Source organism: Mesoplodon bidens, assembly GCF_964165515.1.
Source record: "Mesoplodon bidens genome assembly, chromosome: 17".
NCBI classification, from domain to species: domain Eukaryota; kingdom Metazoa; phylum Chordata; class Mammalia; order Artiodactyla; family Ziphiidae; genus Mesoplodon; species Mesoplodon bidens.
Window position 1 is genome coordinate 23769354 of NC_138174.1, and position 15781 is coordinate 23785134.

General features: G+C 40.1%; 1 protein-coding gene across 1 annotated transcript in view; it reads left to right on the top strand.

Annotated features, from left to right (window-relative positions):
- LOC308605028 (uncharacterized protein) overlaps window positions 1-13358 on the top strand; it is a gene marked incomplete at its 5' end in the record, with an annotated part of 108690 nt that extends 95332 nt beyond the window's left edge. Inside the window, one exon of the mRNA XM_081214696.1 lies at window positions 13307-13358. The remainder of the gene's footprint in view (window positions 1-13306) is intronic.
- Window positions 13359-15781: the final 2423 nt, after the last annotated feature.

Below are 15781 nucleotides of genomic sequence, written 5' to 3' on the forward strand. Positions count from 1 at the left end.
GAAATCCATCTTACCTATTCAAGTGGTCTGTACTTGATAAAGTTTGATTAAAATGCTTGCAGAATTCAGGGAGGAAAAATCTACAAAAAAAACTTATACCTGAAGCAAGAAGACAGATTTTCTTAAAAGAAACTTAGCCTGTATTGTAATCTCCCCTTTTTTAAAAGCTGGTATTCATATTCAATGTAGTTTTCTTGCAAGGTCCCTTTCTTCATGCAGTGGTGGTGGTAAAATTCAGTTTGTTGATAAGCTGATATCCAAACAATGTCATGTGATGAAGCAAAGAGCTGGGGAAGTTTGGCTGCGTGCCTTTCCCTGCTTCTGGACAGCATGCAACTGCACAGTTTAATCGTTTTTCTTCCAAACTTCGTATCTAATCAAGTGTCAACTTTTAAATCTACCATATCTGCATTATATGCAGACATGGGGGAGAAAAGTGCATGGAGACAGAGAGGATGAATATTAAAGGTCAAGAAATCCATCAGGGCAACAGGCCATTACATGTGTTCTTCTCAGATTTGGAGTCAGTAACCGCCATCCCCATTGCTCAGAATGATGAAGGAATAATTCCTAAATATAGAGGTACAGGCATACATTTGACTGTGGTAATCTATGGAGTTGTCCCATATATTAAGATATTGTTCCTTTCTTAATTTTTGGAGGAGTATGATATTCTCCATATTTGATCTTGAATAGAGGCCACATGATAATGAACTTATGGCACAAGATTCTTGCTCACCACACTGATGTCATCAGCATAAGCCTCATTTTAACCTGACTCATGAGAGCAATCTTATCCCTTCCTCTGGGCTAGAGTTATTATTACAGACTTCTTTCTTTCTTGAGAATCCTCTCTCTGAATGCTACATTATCTGCAAAAATGAAGAGTTCCTAGGGAAAATGGAGAAGAAATACCAAAAGAAAACCACAAATTCAAAATTCTTAGTAGACTAAGGAAAGAAAAATATAGGGAGATAAAAGCAATGAACTGTATAGCTTAAAAAAGAAAGGACTCAACACACAAAAAAGTTTGCATTTTTTTCCAATAATTTAAATGCAGACCTTCTGGGGAATAAAAGTGGCACAAGTAAGTGTCTGTAAATGCCAGTGAATACCACAAAACCTCTCAGATCTGGATCTCAGAGGTTGGTGATTCTCTCCTGTGAGATAAAGAACAGTTGTCTGCAGAGTTGGCATTGTCAGTTGAGTCTCCCTTGAATGTTTTTCCAGGATATGATGAAATGCCTTCTAGAGCAAACCACATCTGCTGATTGTTACACACACATGCTGATTCACAATAGCATGCATTACTTCCTGCTCAGTCAGGAAAATAGAAACAGATCTAGCTGTTTGACAGAGAGGGAATTGAACATAAGGAATATAAAAGTTGTGGAATGGGCTGTACAGGAGCAAAACAAGAAAGGTTAGCTTATCCAAAGATTGGCAATTGCACTAAACTACTACCACACCAAGAGCTGGGGGACAAAAGCGAAAATGATTTCACCCAGAGTCCATGAACACTGTGCCATCAAGGCTGCTTCTTTTGGGACACTGCTGTCTGAGTAGCACCCCAGGACCTGGTACACACCTGCTATTCTTGCTTCTGTGTTCTTTCCAAAACTTTAAATATTACTGTTGCTATCACCACTGTTACTGCCTGGCTGCTACTATTGCTGATGCCGCCACTGTTACAGATGCAAGCAGAAACCATTCTCCTTCTCCTTTCCCCCAGCCTTCCATATCCTGCATCCCATTGGATGCCACCTCGTGAGGAATTCTGCAAAATGCATTTTGCAGTCTTCCCACTACTGTGGTAAAGAGAAGGATATAGAAGGGTAAGCATGAAGCTGAGTGATAATGGACACCACATACAGTCAGTGTTTGCCTAATACCACTAAAGTTTGGAATTTTATAAGAAAAGACAAAATAAAAGATAATTAACTAGTTCTATAGATGGTATCAAAGAATGAGGTATAAATTTTGGGACAATAACTTAAGACTTAGGAATGAGGAAAAATGTATATCATAAATTTTGGACAAAGAAATTGTCTTCCCAATGACTAGCTAGACTTTTTAAAGAGAATTAAAACTGACTACAAAAAAAAAGTAGAAACACCCATCATATGATTACTATAGAAAATATAATTTTGACTAATGATGAAGGTGCATACTATTTCATAGATGAAACATTGGTACAGCAATGGGACACAATGCTTAAGACATTGGTATGTTGTCTACATTCCAGTGCTTAGAACATGGGTCATAAAGTGTTTTTATAGAATAGTAGGGTAGATATGACCTCATGGGCATTACCAAGTGAGAAAAAGGGACCCATGATTGGAATCCAAGATGAGATTAAACCCTAATTCAAAGAATCCAGTCTGCTAGAACAAGAGGCAGAGTATCACTGTATATTACAGAGATAAGTACTTCCCAGGAAAGCAATGAACCCATGCTCATATCCTGCTCCTGCTGCTTCTTCAGGATCCTTTTAGCTGCAGGGCTAATTCTGCCAGGGGGTAAGTCTGCCAGGCACAGATGTCCTCCCTTGGCTACCCCAAGCCCTCAGAGGGCATCAGTGAACCATAATTAAGTGAAAGAAGTATCCTTCCCCCCACTCGGTGCTGCTGTTTATCACTTGGACTCCGGAGTGTTTCCATTTAGAGCTTTCACAGTCTTTGTTGGACTTTCTTTCACAAAGAGCTGTGTAGTCCATTGGGCACAATCCTGTTTGGTGGGGTTTTTCATGGAGGCTGATTATTTCTCTGTTATCTTTTGTTTTTTTCTTGCCATCTCTTCACAGAAAGCTCCTGTTTCTCCAAGATCCCCAAACCAAAGCTCTTACACATACTGACCACTTTAGGGTCACTGGTCTCAAAAGCAAGAAAACTAAGAATCCCGGTTTGAGCTGTAAGAGCCACTTTCAGTGAGTGAAAACTACTTTGGACACTTAAAAGCAGTGATTAGCAGCAAAGGAAAAGCTGGGTATGGTCATATATGTGCCAAGGACTTTGGGAAAACAGATTCATAAAGTTCAGAAAATAATCTAAAATGGGATAGAACTCAAGGAAATACCCAGAGATTTAACTTTGACTCTATAATCCCAAATAACTCTATGGAATAAAAAGATAAGAGGTCAAAAGGAACTAGAGTAGGTGCCCTGGGTACTTGTAGACAATTCTAGACTCAAGGGCATGTTATTTTTAAAAATTCTAAGAATTTACAAAAATGTCTTTTTCACTGGGGATTAGGGCTGGTCCTCTGAAAACAGATCCTATGGCATAGCTATTAAATAGTAGAGCCAGGACTCAAACCCATGGTTACCTGAAGTTTATGATTTCTCCCCTTGGACTCCGGAACTAAAAGGGAATTCAAGCAACATATATGTTGCTGTAATAGAAAATTATTCCTCTTATCCAGCCATTACCCACAGCAAAATTAATGCATCTTGATTCTTTCTGTCCTTGGGGTATATTTCATTTCCATCTTGAATACTACTTGGTTGAACAAGGGAAGGCTTTAGTTTCACAAAGACTTATGGTCATAATTCTGGAGCAGGATATTAGTCTTATTATACCGCATCATTGACCTTCTAATAAGGCTCCTGGAAAGGCTTCATGGAAATAGGTGTCTAGCTGGCCAGTCCCATCAGCCCTCAAAGCTGCCCAGTCATTTCCCAGTTCACAGAAGATGTGGGTGTAAAGCTTATGTCCTTACCCAGGAAAACACTCTCTGCATGTATTCTGATTTTTTAAAAAGTGGACTGAATAAAAATACCATCTATCACTTGACAGTGAATTAGTAGAGCAACTTTCATTGAGATATAATTAACATATAATATTAGTTTCAGTGTACAACATAATGATTCTATATTTGTATGTATTGCAAAACAATCACTACAATAAGTCTAGTTAATATCCATCTTTATAAACATTTAGAAGATGAATACTGACAGCTATGTTTTGAACAGTCATTTCCTAAGGATAGGATTCTGAGACTTTTAGATGTTGTAGACTTGGTATTTCTGCAATTAACAAGGTGCCTTGTGAAATCGTCATGGACAGATAAGTACAATTTGAAACTTGTTAAAAAGTAATACTAGAGGGGCCAATTAAAGGGTCAGTGACAACCTAGATAGGGTTTTGGTGACATGCCCTGATCTATTCCACAGTTTTACCAAGGTCTTGAATGAAGACATACTAGGCAACCTTATTAAGTTTTCAGATGACAAAGATCTAGTTTCCAAATGACAGAAATCTATTCAACAGGTGGGATAGAAAACATAGTGGATGGCAGAATCAGGACACAGAAAGATCTTGACAAGTTAAAGTGATGGATTGAATCTAACAGGATAAAATGTAATAACAATAACAACAAAAATTATATTCTGCATCAGAGTTTGATTTCTAGTTGGAAAAACACAGAAATAGAATTTGGAGTTTAGTAGCAGTTTAGGCATAGGGAAGTAAATGCAGAATGAGGCTGCTAGAGGGATTCATGAGTGTGTAGGCTACATCAACAGAAGTATAGTTTCTAAAATAAGGGAGAAGTTGGGATTGCCCTGGTGCGCTTTGTGCTGCAGTGTCATGTTCAACAAGGGATATAGGCAAGGTGGAGTGTGTGGCTAAAACAGAGGTGCTGTGTCATAGGATGAGCTGGCACATGCATAAGAGCTATCGAATCTGGAAAAGATATATGGCAGAAGGGGGTGGGGTGGGCAATAAAGCCTCACAAAATATTTGAAGGGCTCATGTGTTAAAAACAATTTCTGGACAGCCATCCCCCGCCTTTGCAGGAGACCCTCCAACACTAGCAGATTAAAAGTTAAAGAGAAGGGAGGGACCTTCAAGATGGTGGAAGAGTAAGACATAGAGATCACCGTCCTCCCCACAAACACATCAAAAATACATCTACGTGAGGAACAATTCCTGCAGAACACCTACTGAACTCTGGCAGAAGACCTCAGACTTCCCAAAAGTCAAGAAACTCCCCACGTACTTGGGTAGGGCAAAAGAAAAAAGAAAAAACAGAGACAAAAGAATAGGGACAGGACCTCCACCTCTGGGAGGGAGCTGTGAAGGAGGAAAGGTTTCCACACACTAGGAAGCCCCTTCACTGGCTGTGACGGGGTGGGCAGGAGGGAAGCTTCAGAGCCATGGAGGAGAACACAGCAAGAGGGGTGCAGAGGGCAAAGCAGAGAGATTCCCGCACAGAGGATTGGTGCCGACCAGCACTCACCGGCCCGAGAGGCTTGTCTGCTCACCCGCCAGGACGGGTGGGGGCTGGGAGCTGAGGCTCGGGCTTCGGAGGTTGGATCCCAGGGAGAGGACTGGGGTTGGCGGCATCAACACAGCCCGGGGCGGGGGGGCCAGTGCGCCACAGCTAGCCGGGAGGGAGTCTGGGAAAAAGTCTGGACCTGCCTAGGAGGCAAGAGACCATTGTTTCAGGGTGCGCGAGGAGAGGGGATTCACAGCACTGCCTAAACGAGCTCCAGAGAAGGGTGCCAGCTGTGGCTATCAGCGCAGACACCAGAGACGGGCATGAGACGCTAAGGCTACTGCTGCAGCCACCAAGAAGCCTGTGTGCAAGCACAGGTCACTGTCCACACCTCCCCTCCTGGGAGCCTTTGCAGCCTGCCACTGCCAGGGTCCCGTGATCCAGGGACAACTTCCCGGGGAGAACACACAGCGTGCCTCAGGCTGTTGCAATGTCACTTTGGCCTCTGCCGCCGCAGGCTTGCCCTGCATTCTGTACCCCTCCCTCCCCTTGGTGTGAGTGAGCCAGAACCCCCTAATCAGCTGCTACTTTAACCCTGTTCTGTCCGGGTGGGGAATAGATGACCTCAGGCGACCTACATGCAGAGGCGGGGCCAAACCCAAAGCTGAACCCCAGGAGCTGTGCAAACAAAGAAGAGAAAGGGAAATCTCTCTCAGGAGCAGCGGGTTAAATCTCTACAATCGACTTGATGTACCCTGCATCTCTGGAATACCTGAACAGAAAATGAATCATCCCAAAATTGAGGTGGTGGACTTTGAGAGCAATTTGGGGTTTGCTTTCTGCATCTAATTTGTTTTTGGTTTTCTGTTTATCTTAGTTTAGTATTTAGAGCTTATCATCATTAGTAGATTTGTTTATTGATTTGGTTGCTCTTTTGCTTTTTTAAAAAATATATATGTATATAGTTTTCCTTCTCTTTCTGTGAGTGTGTAAGCATATGCTTCTTTGTGTGATTTTGTCTGTATAGCTTTGCTTTTACTATTTGTCCTAGGGTTCTGTCTGTCTGTTTTTAGTATACTTTTTAGCGCTTGTTCTCATTGGTGGATTTGTTTTTTGGTTTGGTTGCTCTCTTCTTTCTTTCTTTTTTTAATTACTTTTTAATATTTAATAATTTTTAAATTTTTTATTTTAATAACTGTATTTTTTTTTCTTTCTTATTTTCCTCCCTTTTCTTCTGAGCCGTGTGGCTGACAAGGTCTTGGTATTCCGTCCAAGTGTCAGGCCTGAGCCTCTGAGGTGGGAGAGCCGAGTTCAGGACGTTGGTCCACCAGAGACTTTCCAGCCCCACGTAATATAAAATGGTGAAAGCTCTCACAGAGATCTCCATCTCAACGCTAAAACCCAGCTCCACTCAATGACCAGCAAGCTACAGTGCTGGACAACCTAAGCCAAACAACTAGCAAGACAGGAACACAACCCCACCCATTAGCAGAGAGGCTTCCTAAAATAATAAGGTCACAGAAACCCCAAAACACACCACCGGACATGGTCCTGCCCACCAGAAAGACAAGATCCAGCCTTATCCACCAAAACACAGGCACCAGTTCTTTCCACCAGGAAGCCTACACAACCCACTGAACCAACCATAGCCACTGGGGGCAGACACCAAAAACAAAGGAAACTATGATGCTGCAGCCTGCGAAAAGGAGACCCCAAACACAGTAAGTTAAGCAAAATGAGAAGACAGAGAAACACACAGCAGATGAAGGAGCAAGGTAAAAACCCACCAGACCAAACAAATGAAGAGGAAATAGGCAGTCTACCTGAAAAAGAATTCAGAGTTATGATAGTAAAGATGATCCAAAATCTTGGAAATAGAATGGAGAAAATACAAGAAACGTTTAACAAGGACCTAGAAGAACTAAAGAGCAAACAAACAATGATGAACAACACAATAAATGAAATTAAAACTTGTCTAGAAGGAATCAAGAGCAGAATAACTGAGGCAGAAGAACGTATAAGTGACCTGGAAGATAAAATAGTGGAAATAACTACCGCAGAGCAGAATAAAGAAAGAAGAATGAAAAGAATTGGGGACAGTCTCAGAGACCTCTGGGACAACATTAAACGCACCAACATTCGAATTATAGGGGTCCCAGAAAAAGAAGAGAAAAAGAAAGGGACTGAGAAAATATTTTCAGAGATTATAGTTGAAAATTTCCCTAATATGGGAAAGGAAATAATCAACTCCCGGAAGCACAGAGAGTCCCATACAGGATAAATCTAAGGAGAATCATGCCAAGACACATATTAATCAAACTATCAAAAATTAAATACAAAGAAAGAATATTAAAAGCAGCAAGGGAAAAACAGCAAATAACGTATGAGGGAATCTCCATAGGGTTAACAGCTGATCTTTCAGCAGAAACTCTGCAAGCCAGAAAGGAGTGGCAGGACGTATTTAAAGTGATGAGAGGGAAAAACCTGCAACCAAGATTACTCTACCCAGCAAGGATCTCATTCAGATTCGACGGAGAAATCAAAACCTTTACAGACAAGCAAAAGCTAAGGGAATTCAGTACCACCAAACCAGTTTTACAACAAATGCTAAAGGAACTTCTCTAGGCAGGAAGCACAAGAGAAGGAAAAGACGTACAATAACAAACCCAAAACAATTAAGAAAATGGTAATAGGAATATACATATCGATAACTGCCTTAAATGTAAATGGATTAAATGCTCCAACCAAAAGACATACACTGAATGGATACAAAAACAAGACCTGTATATATGCTGTCTACAAGAGACCCATTTCAGACCTAGGGACACATAGAGACTGAAAGTGAGGGGATGGAAAAAGATATTCCATGCAAATGGAAATCAAAAGAAAGCTGGAGTAGCAATTCTCATATCAGAGAAAATAGACTTTAAAATAAAGACTATTACAAGAGACAAAGAAGGACTCTATATAATGATCAAGGGATCAATCCAAGAAGAAGATATAACAATTGTAAATATTTATGCACCCAACATAGGAGCACGTCAATACATAAGGCAAATGCTAACAGCCATAGAAGGGGAAATTGACAGTAACACAATCATAGTAGGGGATTTTAACACCCCACTTTCACCAATGGACAGATCATCCAAAATGAAAATAAATAAGAAAACACAAGCTTTAAATGATACATTAAACAAGATGGACTTAATTGATATTTATAGGACATTCCATACCAAAACAACAGAATACACTTTCTTCTCAGGTGCTCATGGAACATTCTCCAAGATAGATCATATCTTAGGTCACAGATCAAGCCTTGGTAAATTTAAGAAGATTGAAATCATATCAAGTATCTTTTTGGACCACAACACTATGAAACTAGATATCAATTACAGGAAAAAGTCTGTAAAAAATACAAACACATGGAGGCTAAGCAATACATTACTAAATAACCAAGAGGTCACTGAATAAATCAAAGAGGAAATCAAAAAATAAGTAGAAACAAATGACAATGAAAACATGATGACCCAAAACCTATGGGATGCAGCAAAAGCAGTTCTAAGAGGGAAGTTTTTAGCAATACAGTCCTACCTCAAGAAATAAGAAACATCTCAGATAAACAACCTAACCTTACACCTAAAGCAATTAGAGAAAGAAAAACAAAAGAAAACCCCAAAATTAGTAGAAGGAAAGAAATCATAAAGATCAGATCAGAAATGAAGGAAACAATAGCAAAGATCAATAAAACTAAAAGCTGGTTCTTTGAGAAGATAAACAAAATTGATAAACCATTAGCCAGACTCATCAAGAAAAAAAGGGAGAAGACTCAAATCAATAGAATTAGAAATGAAAAGGAGAAGTAACAACTGACACTGCAGAAATACAAAGGATCATGAGAGATTACTACAAACAACTCTATGCCAATAAAATGGACAACCTGGAAGAAATCTACAAATTCTTAGAAAAGCACAACCTTCTGAGACTGAACCAGGAAGAAATAGAAAATATAAACAGAGCAGTCACAAGCACTGAAATTGAAACTGTGATTAAAAATCTTCCAAGAAACAAAAGCCCAGGACCAGGTGTCTTCACAGGTGAATTCTATGAAACATTTAGAGAAGAGCTAACATCTATCTTTCTCAAACTCTTGCAAAATATGCAGAGGGAGGAACACTCCTGAGCTCATTCTACGAGACACCATCACTCTGATACCAAAAGCAGAAAAAGATGTCACAAAGAAAGAAAACTACAGGCCAGTATCACTGATGAACATAGATGTAAAAATACTCAACAAAATACTAGCAAACAGAATGCGAGGTTCCTTAAAAAACTCAAAATATCACTACCATATGACCCAGCAGTCCCACTGCTTGGCATGTACCCTGCAAAAACCATAATTCAAAAAGAGTCATGTACCACAATGTTCATTGCGGCACTATTTACAATAGCCAGGATATGGAAGCAACCTAAGTGTCCATTAGCAGATGAATGGATAAAGAAGATGTGGCCCATATATACAATGGAATATTACTCAGCCATAAAATGAAATGAAATTGAGTTATTTGTAGTGAGGTGGATGGACCTGGAGTCTGTCATACAGAGTGAAGTAAGTCAGAAAGAGAAAAACAAATACCGTATGCTAACATATATATATGTAATCTAAAAAAAAAAATGGTCCTAAAGAACATAGGGGCAGGGCAGGAATAAAGATGCAGACGTACAGAATGGACTTGAGGACACAGAGAGGGCGAAGGGTAAGCTGGGACGATGTGAGATAGTGGCGTGGACATACATACACTACCAAATGGAAAATAAATAGCTAGTAGGAAGCAGCCGTATAGCACAGGGAGATCAGCTCGGTGCATTGTGTCCACCTAAAGGGGTAGGATAGGGAGGGTGGGAGGGAGACGTAAGAGGGAGGAGATATAGGGATATATGTATATATATATATAGCTGATTCACTTTGTTATACAGCAGCAACTAACACACCATTGTAAAGCAATTATACTCCAATAAAGGTGTTAAAATATTTTCTGGTTTTATTGAGATACAGTTGACATACATCACTGTAAAAATGTAAGGGCTTCCCTGGTGGCGCAGTGGTTGAGAGTCCGCCTGCCGATGCAGGGGACATGGGTTCGTGCCCCGGTCCGGGAGGATCCAACATGCCACGGAGCGGCTAGGCCCGTGAGCCGTGGCCACTGAACCTGCGCCTCCGGAGCCTGTGCTCCGCAACGGAAGAGGCCACAGCGGTGAGAGGCCCGCATACCACAAAAAAAAAAAAAAAAAAGTAAGGTTTACAGCATAATGGTTTGACTTACATGTATTGTGAAATGGTTCTGCAGTAAGTTTAGTTAGCATCCATCATCTCACATAAATACAATAAAAAAAGAAAGCAAGAAAATGTTTTTTCTTGTGATGAGATCTTTCAGGATTCACTCTCTTAGCAACTTTCATATATGGCAAATAGCAGTGTTAACAGTAGTCATCATGCTGTACATTACATCCCTAATACTTCTTTATCTTGTAACGGGAAGTTTGTACATTTGAACCACCTTTCTCTAATCCCCCTATCCCTGCCCCCAGCCTCTGTAACCACAAATCTGATCTCTTTTTCTATGCGTTTGGTTGGGATTTTTTGGTAACTGTGTTTTTGTTTTGGTTTGTTGTCAGAGTCCACAGATAAGTGAGGTCGTACAGTATTTGTCTTTCTCTGTCTGACTTATTTCATTAAACATAGTATCCTCGAGGTCCATTCATGTTGTCTCAAATGGCAAGATTTCCTTGTTTGTTTTTTTATGGCTGAATAATATTCCTTTGCATACATATACGTACCACAACTTCTTTATCCATTCATCTGTCAGTGGACACTTAGGTTGTTTTCGTGTCTTGACTGTTGTACATAATGCTGCAGTGAACGTGGGGTGCAGATAGCTTTTCAAGTTAGTGTTTTCTTTTTCTTTGGATAAATACCTAGGAGTGGAATTGCTGTATTATATGGTAGCTCTATTTTTAATTTTTGAGGATCCCCCATACTGTTTTCCATAGTGGCTGTTAAGGAGACAGAGAGGAACATGAGAGACTCTGGAAGATGGCCAAATCAAAAATTAACTTCTACTACACATGGAATATTTCACTGTGGACAGTAGGTGCACACTGAAAGTGAAGGAAGATTCTCTGAGAGAAATGAAGCTTTGTATCCATCTGTGTGGTTACAGGGAATATAGTTCCCTAGGGGACATCCTAAATGCTCGGGTATCCGATGAATTAGCTGGTAATGCTGACTGTATGAGCCACTGAACTCGCAAACAGCAATGTAATACATGGCATCTATTCACAAACCAGAAATAATTCTGTGAATTGTCAAATATGTTAGCTTATGTTATGAAAACTAGAAATCTTAGTGTTAAGTATCACTTAGGATACATTTCAGCTGTAGATAACAGAGATGCCCAGCAAATCTTGGTATAAACAAGCAGGGATTTATTCTTGTCACTGTGCAAGAAGTGAAGCAAGATGGTTGGTGGTATTGGTTCAGGAATTCTGGGCTGGTGTCTCCAATTCTCTTGGTCTTCTCTTCGTGGTCATAACCTGGCTATGTCAATATGTGGCAATCAATCGAAGTCCAGATGTGGCACTGTGGAGAAAGTTTATCTTCCCACAACTTTCTCTTATCAGAGACAAAAGCCATTTCTCAGAAGCTTCTCTGCTAATCTTGCCTAATACCACTAAGGCAGGTGTTATCAGTCAGTTGTTTTGATTACTGCTGAACAAACAACCACAGCATCATCTCAGGGACACACAATAACACACTTTTACTTCTCTCTCATCAGCCAGGGCAGCTGTTCTATGGGTCTCTCCTTCTTACGAGACCTGGACTACCCAGGGCATATCTCCTTATGGTAGAAGCTCCTGATGGGCAAGCCTTGGCCTGGAATTGGCACATTCTTCCTTCTGCCATATTCTAAGTCCAAAATCAATGCGTCAGGAAAGGATACTTTCTCAAGGAGGTCATGGGGAAGGAGTGAATATTTGCTGAAAGGTAATGTAATCTGCCACAAAAAATCTGGATTTAGGCCAGCTCCTAGACCAGGGGCTGGGTTGACCTCCCTGGAAGCCAAAGGATATTTATCCAATCTTAAATAAACACGGAGGGCTGCTATCCAGAAAGAAAAAAAATGTAAATGGCTTTTAGATAGGTTAGGAACAGTGTCAACTGTGTCTGCCACAAAGCAAGGGTTTGATCCCGAGGGAATTTTTATAGTTCTATCCACACCTTAAACTATCAAAATATTCAGAGGTAGTGTGTTTAAACAGATAACTGACTTTTTCTGCTTCACACCTTCAGGGACAGGAAAGAAGATAAGGAAGGAAACTCATTTAGTTTGTGTCTTATATATGCCAAAAACAGTGCTAGGAATTTAAGATAGACTATTTTATTTATTCTTCATAATGCTTTGAGATAAATATTATTAAACTAGTTTATGGAAGAAAAAAATGAGGCTCTGAGAACTTGACAGTTTATATATATCATCCAAGGTAGAGCCAGGATTTATGCCCAGGTTTGTCTGGCACTAGGGCTATAAAACCTTTCTATTATACCATGTTTTCTTTTCTACATTTTGTTCAATTTGTTTAGAGCTATTTCTAGAATATTCTATGTGGATTCTCATAGAGGAAACTGAATTATCCTCAAACAAGATAATTCTTTATATGTGTGAAATCAATAATTCTGTCTCTAAGTCATTGCCTCTCCAGGTTAAAAAATAGTTCCTTCAATAATTCCTCTTATTATATGTGTAAGCCCTGTAATGGTCCCATTTTTCACAAGGTCCCTAGGCAGTCAGATGTAGAAGAAAAACTCTTAACCAAAACAATCATGACTCATGGCTGGCTGACTAATCACATAAAGACAATCGAAATGAAAAAATCATCTAAAAATGATACTTACATGTCTTAAACATATATATTCTTAAATTTAAAATATATAAGTCCATTTTCTAACTTTTTGTGGTAGGGCAAAGCCTTTTATTTTAATACAAGCAGAAATTCTTGGCGGGGGCACTAAAACTCTTATGTTTATTTTAAGGAGTACTTGGAACTGTGCAAAGAAGACTCTTCAATTGTCACAATGACTGGGGGCCACCATAGCATTTAGTGGGTGTGGACCAGAGATACTGAATGTCTCAATGCTGCTCAGTCCTGCAAAAGAAAAAAGCTCACCTAAGATGTCAGTAAGACTCTTATTGAGAAGATTTGGGTCATTTAGCTGATGGAATTTCATGTTAACTCAAATAAAACAAGCTCCTAGTAAATTATCTATGATTTCCAATCTTGTTTATTTAAAATTGAGGGACCTCTTGGAAGACACTTGTGAAGCAAATGGGATACAGAATCCTCCTAGCTTTTTCTTTTTAATTTATTTATTATTTTATATTATTTTTGGTTGCATTGGGTCTTCGTTGCTGCGCGCAGGCTTTTTCTAGTTGCGGTGAGTGGGGGCGACTCTTCGTTGTGGTATGTAGGCTTCTCATTGCAGTGGCTTCTCTTGCTGCGGAGTGCGGGCTCTAGGCACGTGGGCTTCAATAGTTGTGGCACACAGGCTCAGTAGTTGTGGCTTGTGGGCTCTAGAGCACAGGCTCAGTAGTTGTGGCACACGGGCTCTGCAGCATGTGGAATCTTCCCAGACCAGGGCTCGAACCCGTGTCTCCTGCATTGGCAGGCGGATTCTTAACCACTGCGCCATCAGGGAAGTCCCCCTCCTAGCTTTTAATTATTTTTTTCCTCTTACCTTTTGCAACTGTCTTACTCATATCTAACTGGGCAGCACATTCTTTTCATTACTCTTTTTTTTATTGCTTTCTAAGCATTCAACTTAGTTTTTGTAGAAACTACTCTCGTAATCAGTCTATGTAATATTTAATAAAAGCATACAATTGCAATTAACACATGCAGTACCATCAACGGGTTTCGGAATTATGCAGTAGACCTGAGAGCATCATTAGTTAACCAGGAGATTCCACAAAAATAAAATTGGTTCAGAGAACTTCCATTAAAATATGTTTCCTGGAATTGCTAACAAAGACCTAAGGAAAGTCCCTTGCAGCCCAAATCGCAGATGTAATAGACTGAAACCTATTTTATGGTTAAATGTCCACTCAGGTCTGTTGCTTATTTTCCTTCTTTCTCACTCTAACAGGGTCTTCTGCTTTTCTATCCTTTGTTTTGATCTTTTAACCCTTTATCAGTTATGCAATATGTAACCCAAAGTAGAGTAACTTAATGAAATACAGCATTATTAGTATTATTTTTTGAAGGTAATGATAAAGAGATTTCCCTCCTTGTTTACCTCCCTCATATTGCTGCATGTGGATCTAGTGATCCAGTTCCCTCTGAACAGCTCAGCTTGGTGAAGCTGACTTAGCAACTGTTTATGATGTTGCCTTCTATAGTTGTCCCTCTGTCTTTTTCCCAGCACTCTGATCCTTAACTATCAGCACAATCATCAAAACTGTGGCCTCTCACTCCATCTAATGCTGGAGGTTACACCTACTGGGCGTAATCCTCAGCCCTTCCAAAACCCACAGGTGATATTACCTTCTCTGTTTTGCTGGTTTGTCCACAGTTGTGATTTGGGCTCTCTAGTTACTTTGAGATCAGGTTAAAAACAGTCAAGTCCAGAGATTAAAATCTCTGAATCTTGAATCAGAAAAACGTGTGTTTGCAGAATGGTTCCACAATATTCTATCTGTGTAACTTTGGGCAGGTTCCCTAACCTTTCAAAGTTTTAGCTCCCTTATTTGTTAAAAGGTTATTTCAATAGATTCTATATACTAGGGTTGTTCTGAGCATTAAATGAGATAAAGAAGCTTGAGATACAGCAAGTGTCCAATCCATGATCAACTTGCATAGTGCTTACCTGTCACGCATGAGCCTAAGAACTTTACATATATCATCCTGTTTAATCCTTACATCAACTTCATGAGCTAAGTGCTGTTAGTCCCATTGAACAGATTAGAAATCTGAGGCACAAAGATTTAATGGCTCAGAGTTATGTAGTTATTAAGTAGTAGTCCCAGGATTTAAACCCAGCCTGGCTGACTCCAGAGTTTGCCCCGTTGGCTGCTATGCTATGCTGACTCTTCATGGGTAGCTCTGACTATGGGTGTTACTGCCCATACCTGCATAACACTGGGAGACCGGAACCTGAAAAAAGACTGAGGTTCCTGTTTGTACATGAAGTCATTCTTCCTGCTTTCTTTTACCACCACCGTGTGCTCCCCTTTCTCCTTTCCTGTGCAGAAGATAAATTTCAAACCTCTTCCCTCTGCCCTGCTCCTCACTAGGAGCTTCCTTTGTCACTCCATGCCTCTAATTTAGCTTTAGCACCTGACAAAGCATAGACTGACACCTTTCTAGGTTATGGCTAATTAAAGGAAGGCTCCATTTGGTTTCTAAATTCCTCCAAACTCTCATTGTGCTCTTCTGGACTACCTTGGTTTATCAGGAGCCTTCAAAACATTTCCTCCTGTACAAGATTCCACGTGAATGACCAGAGCAGATT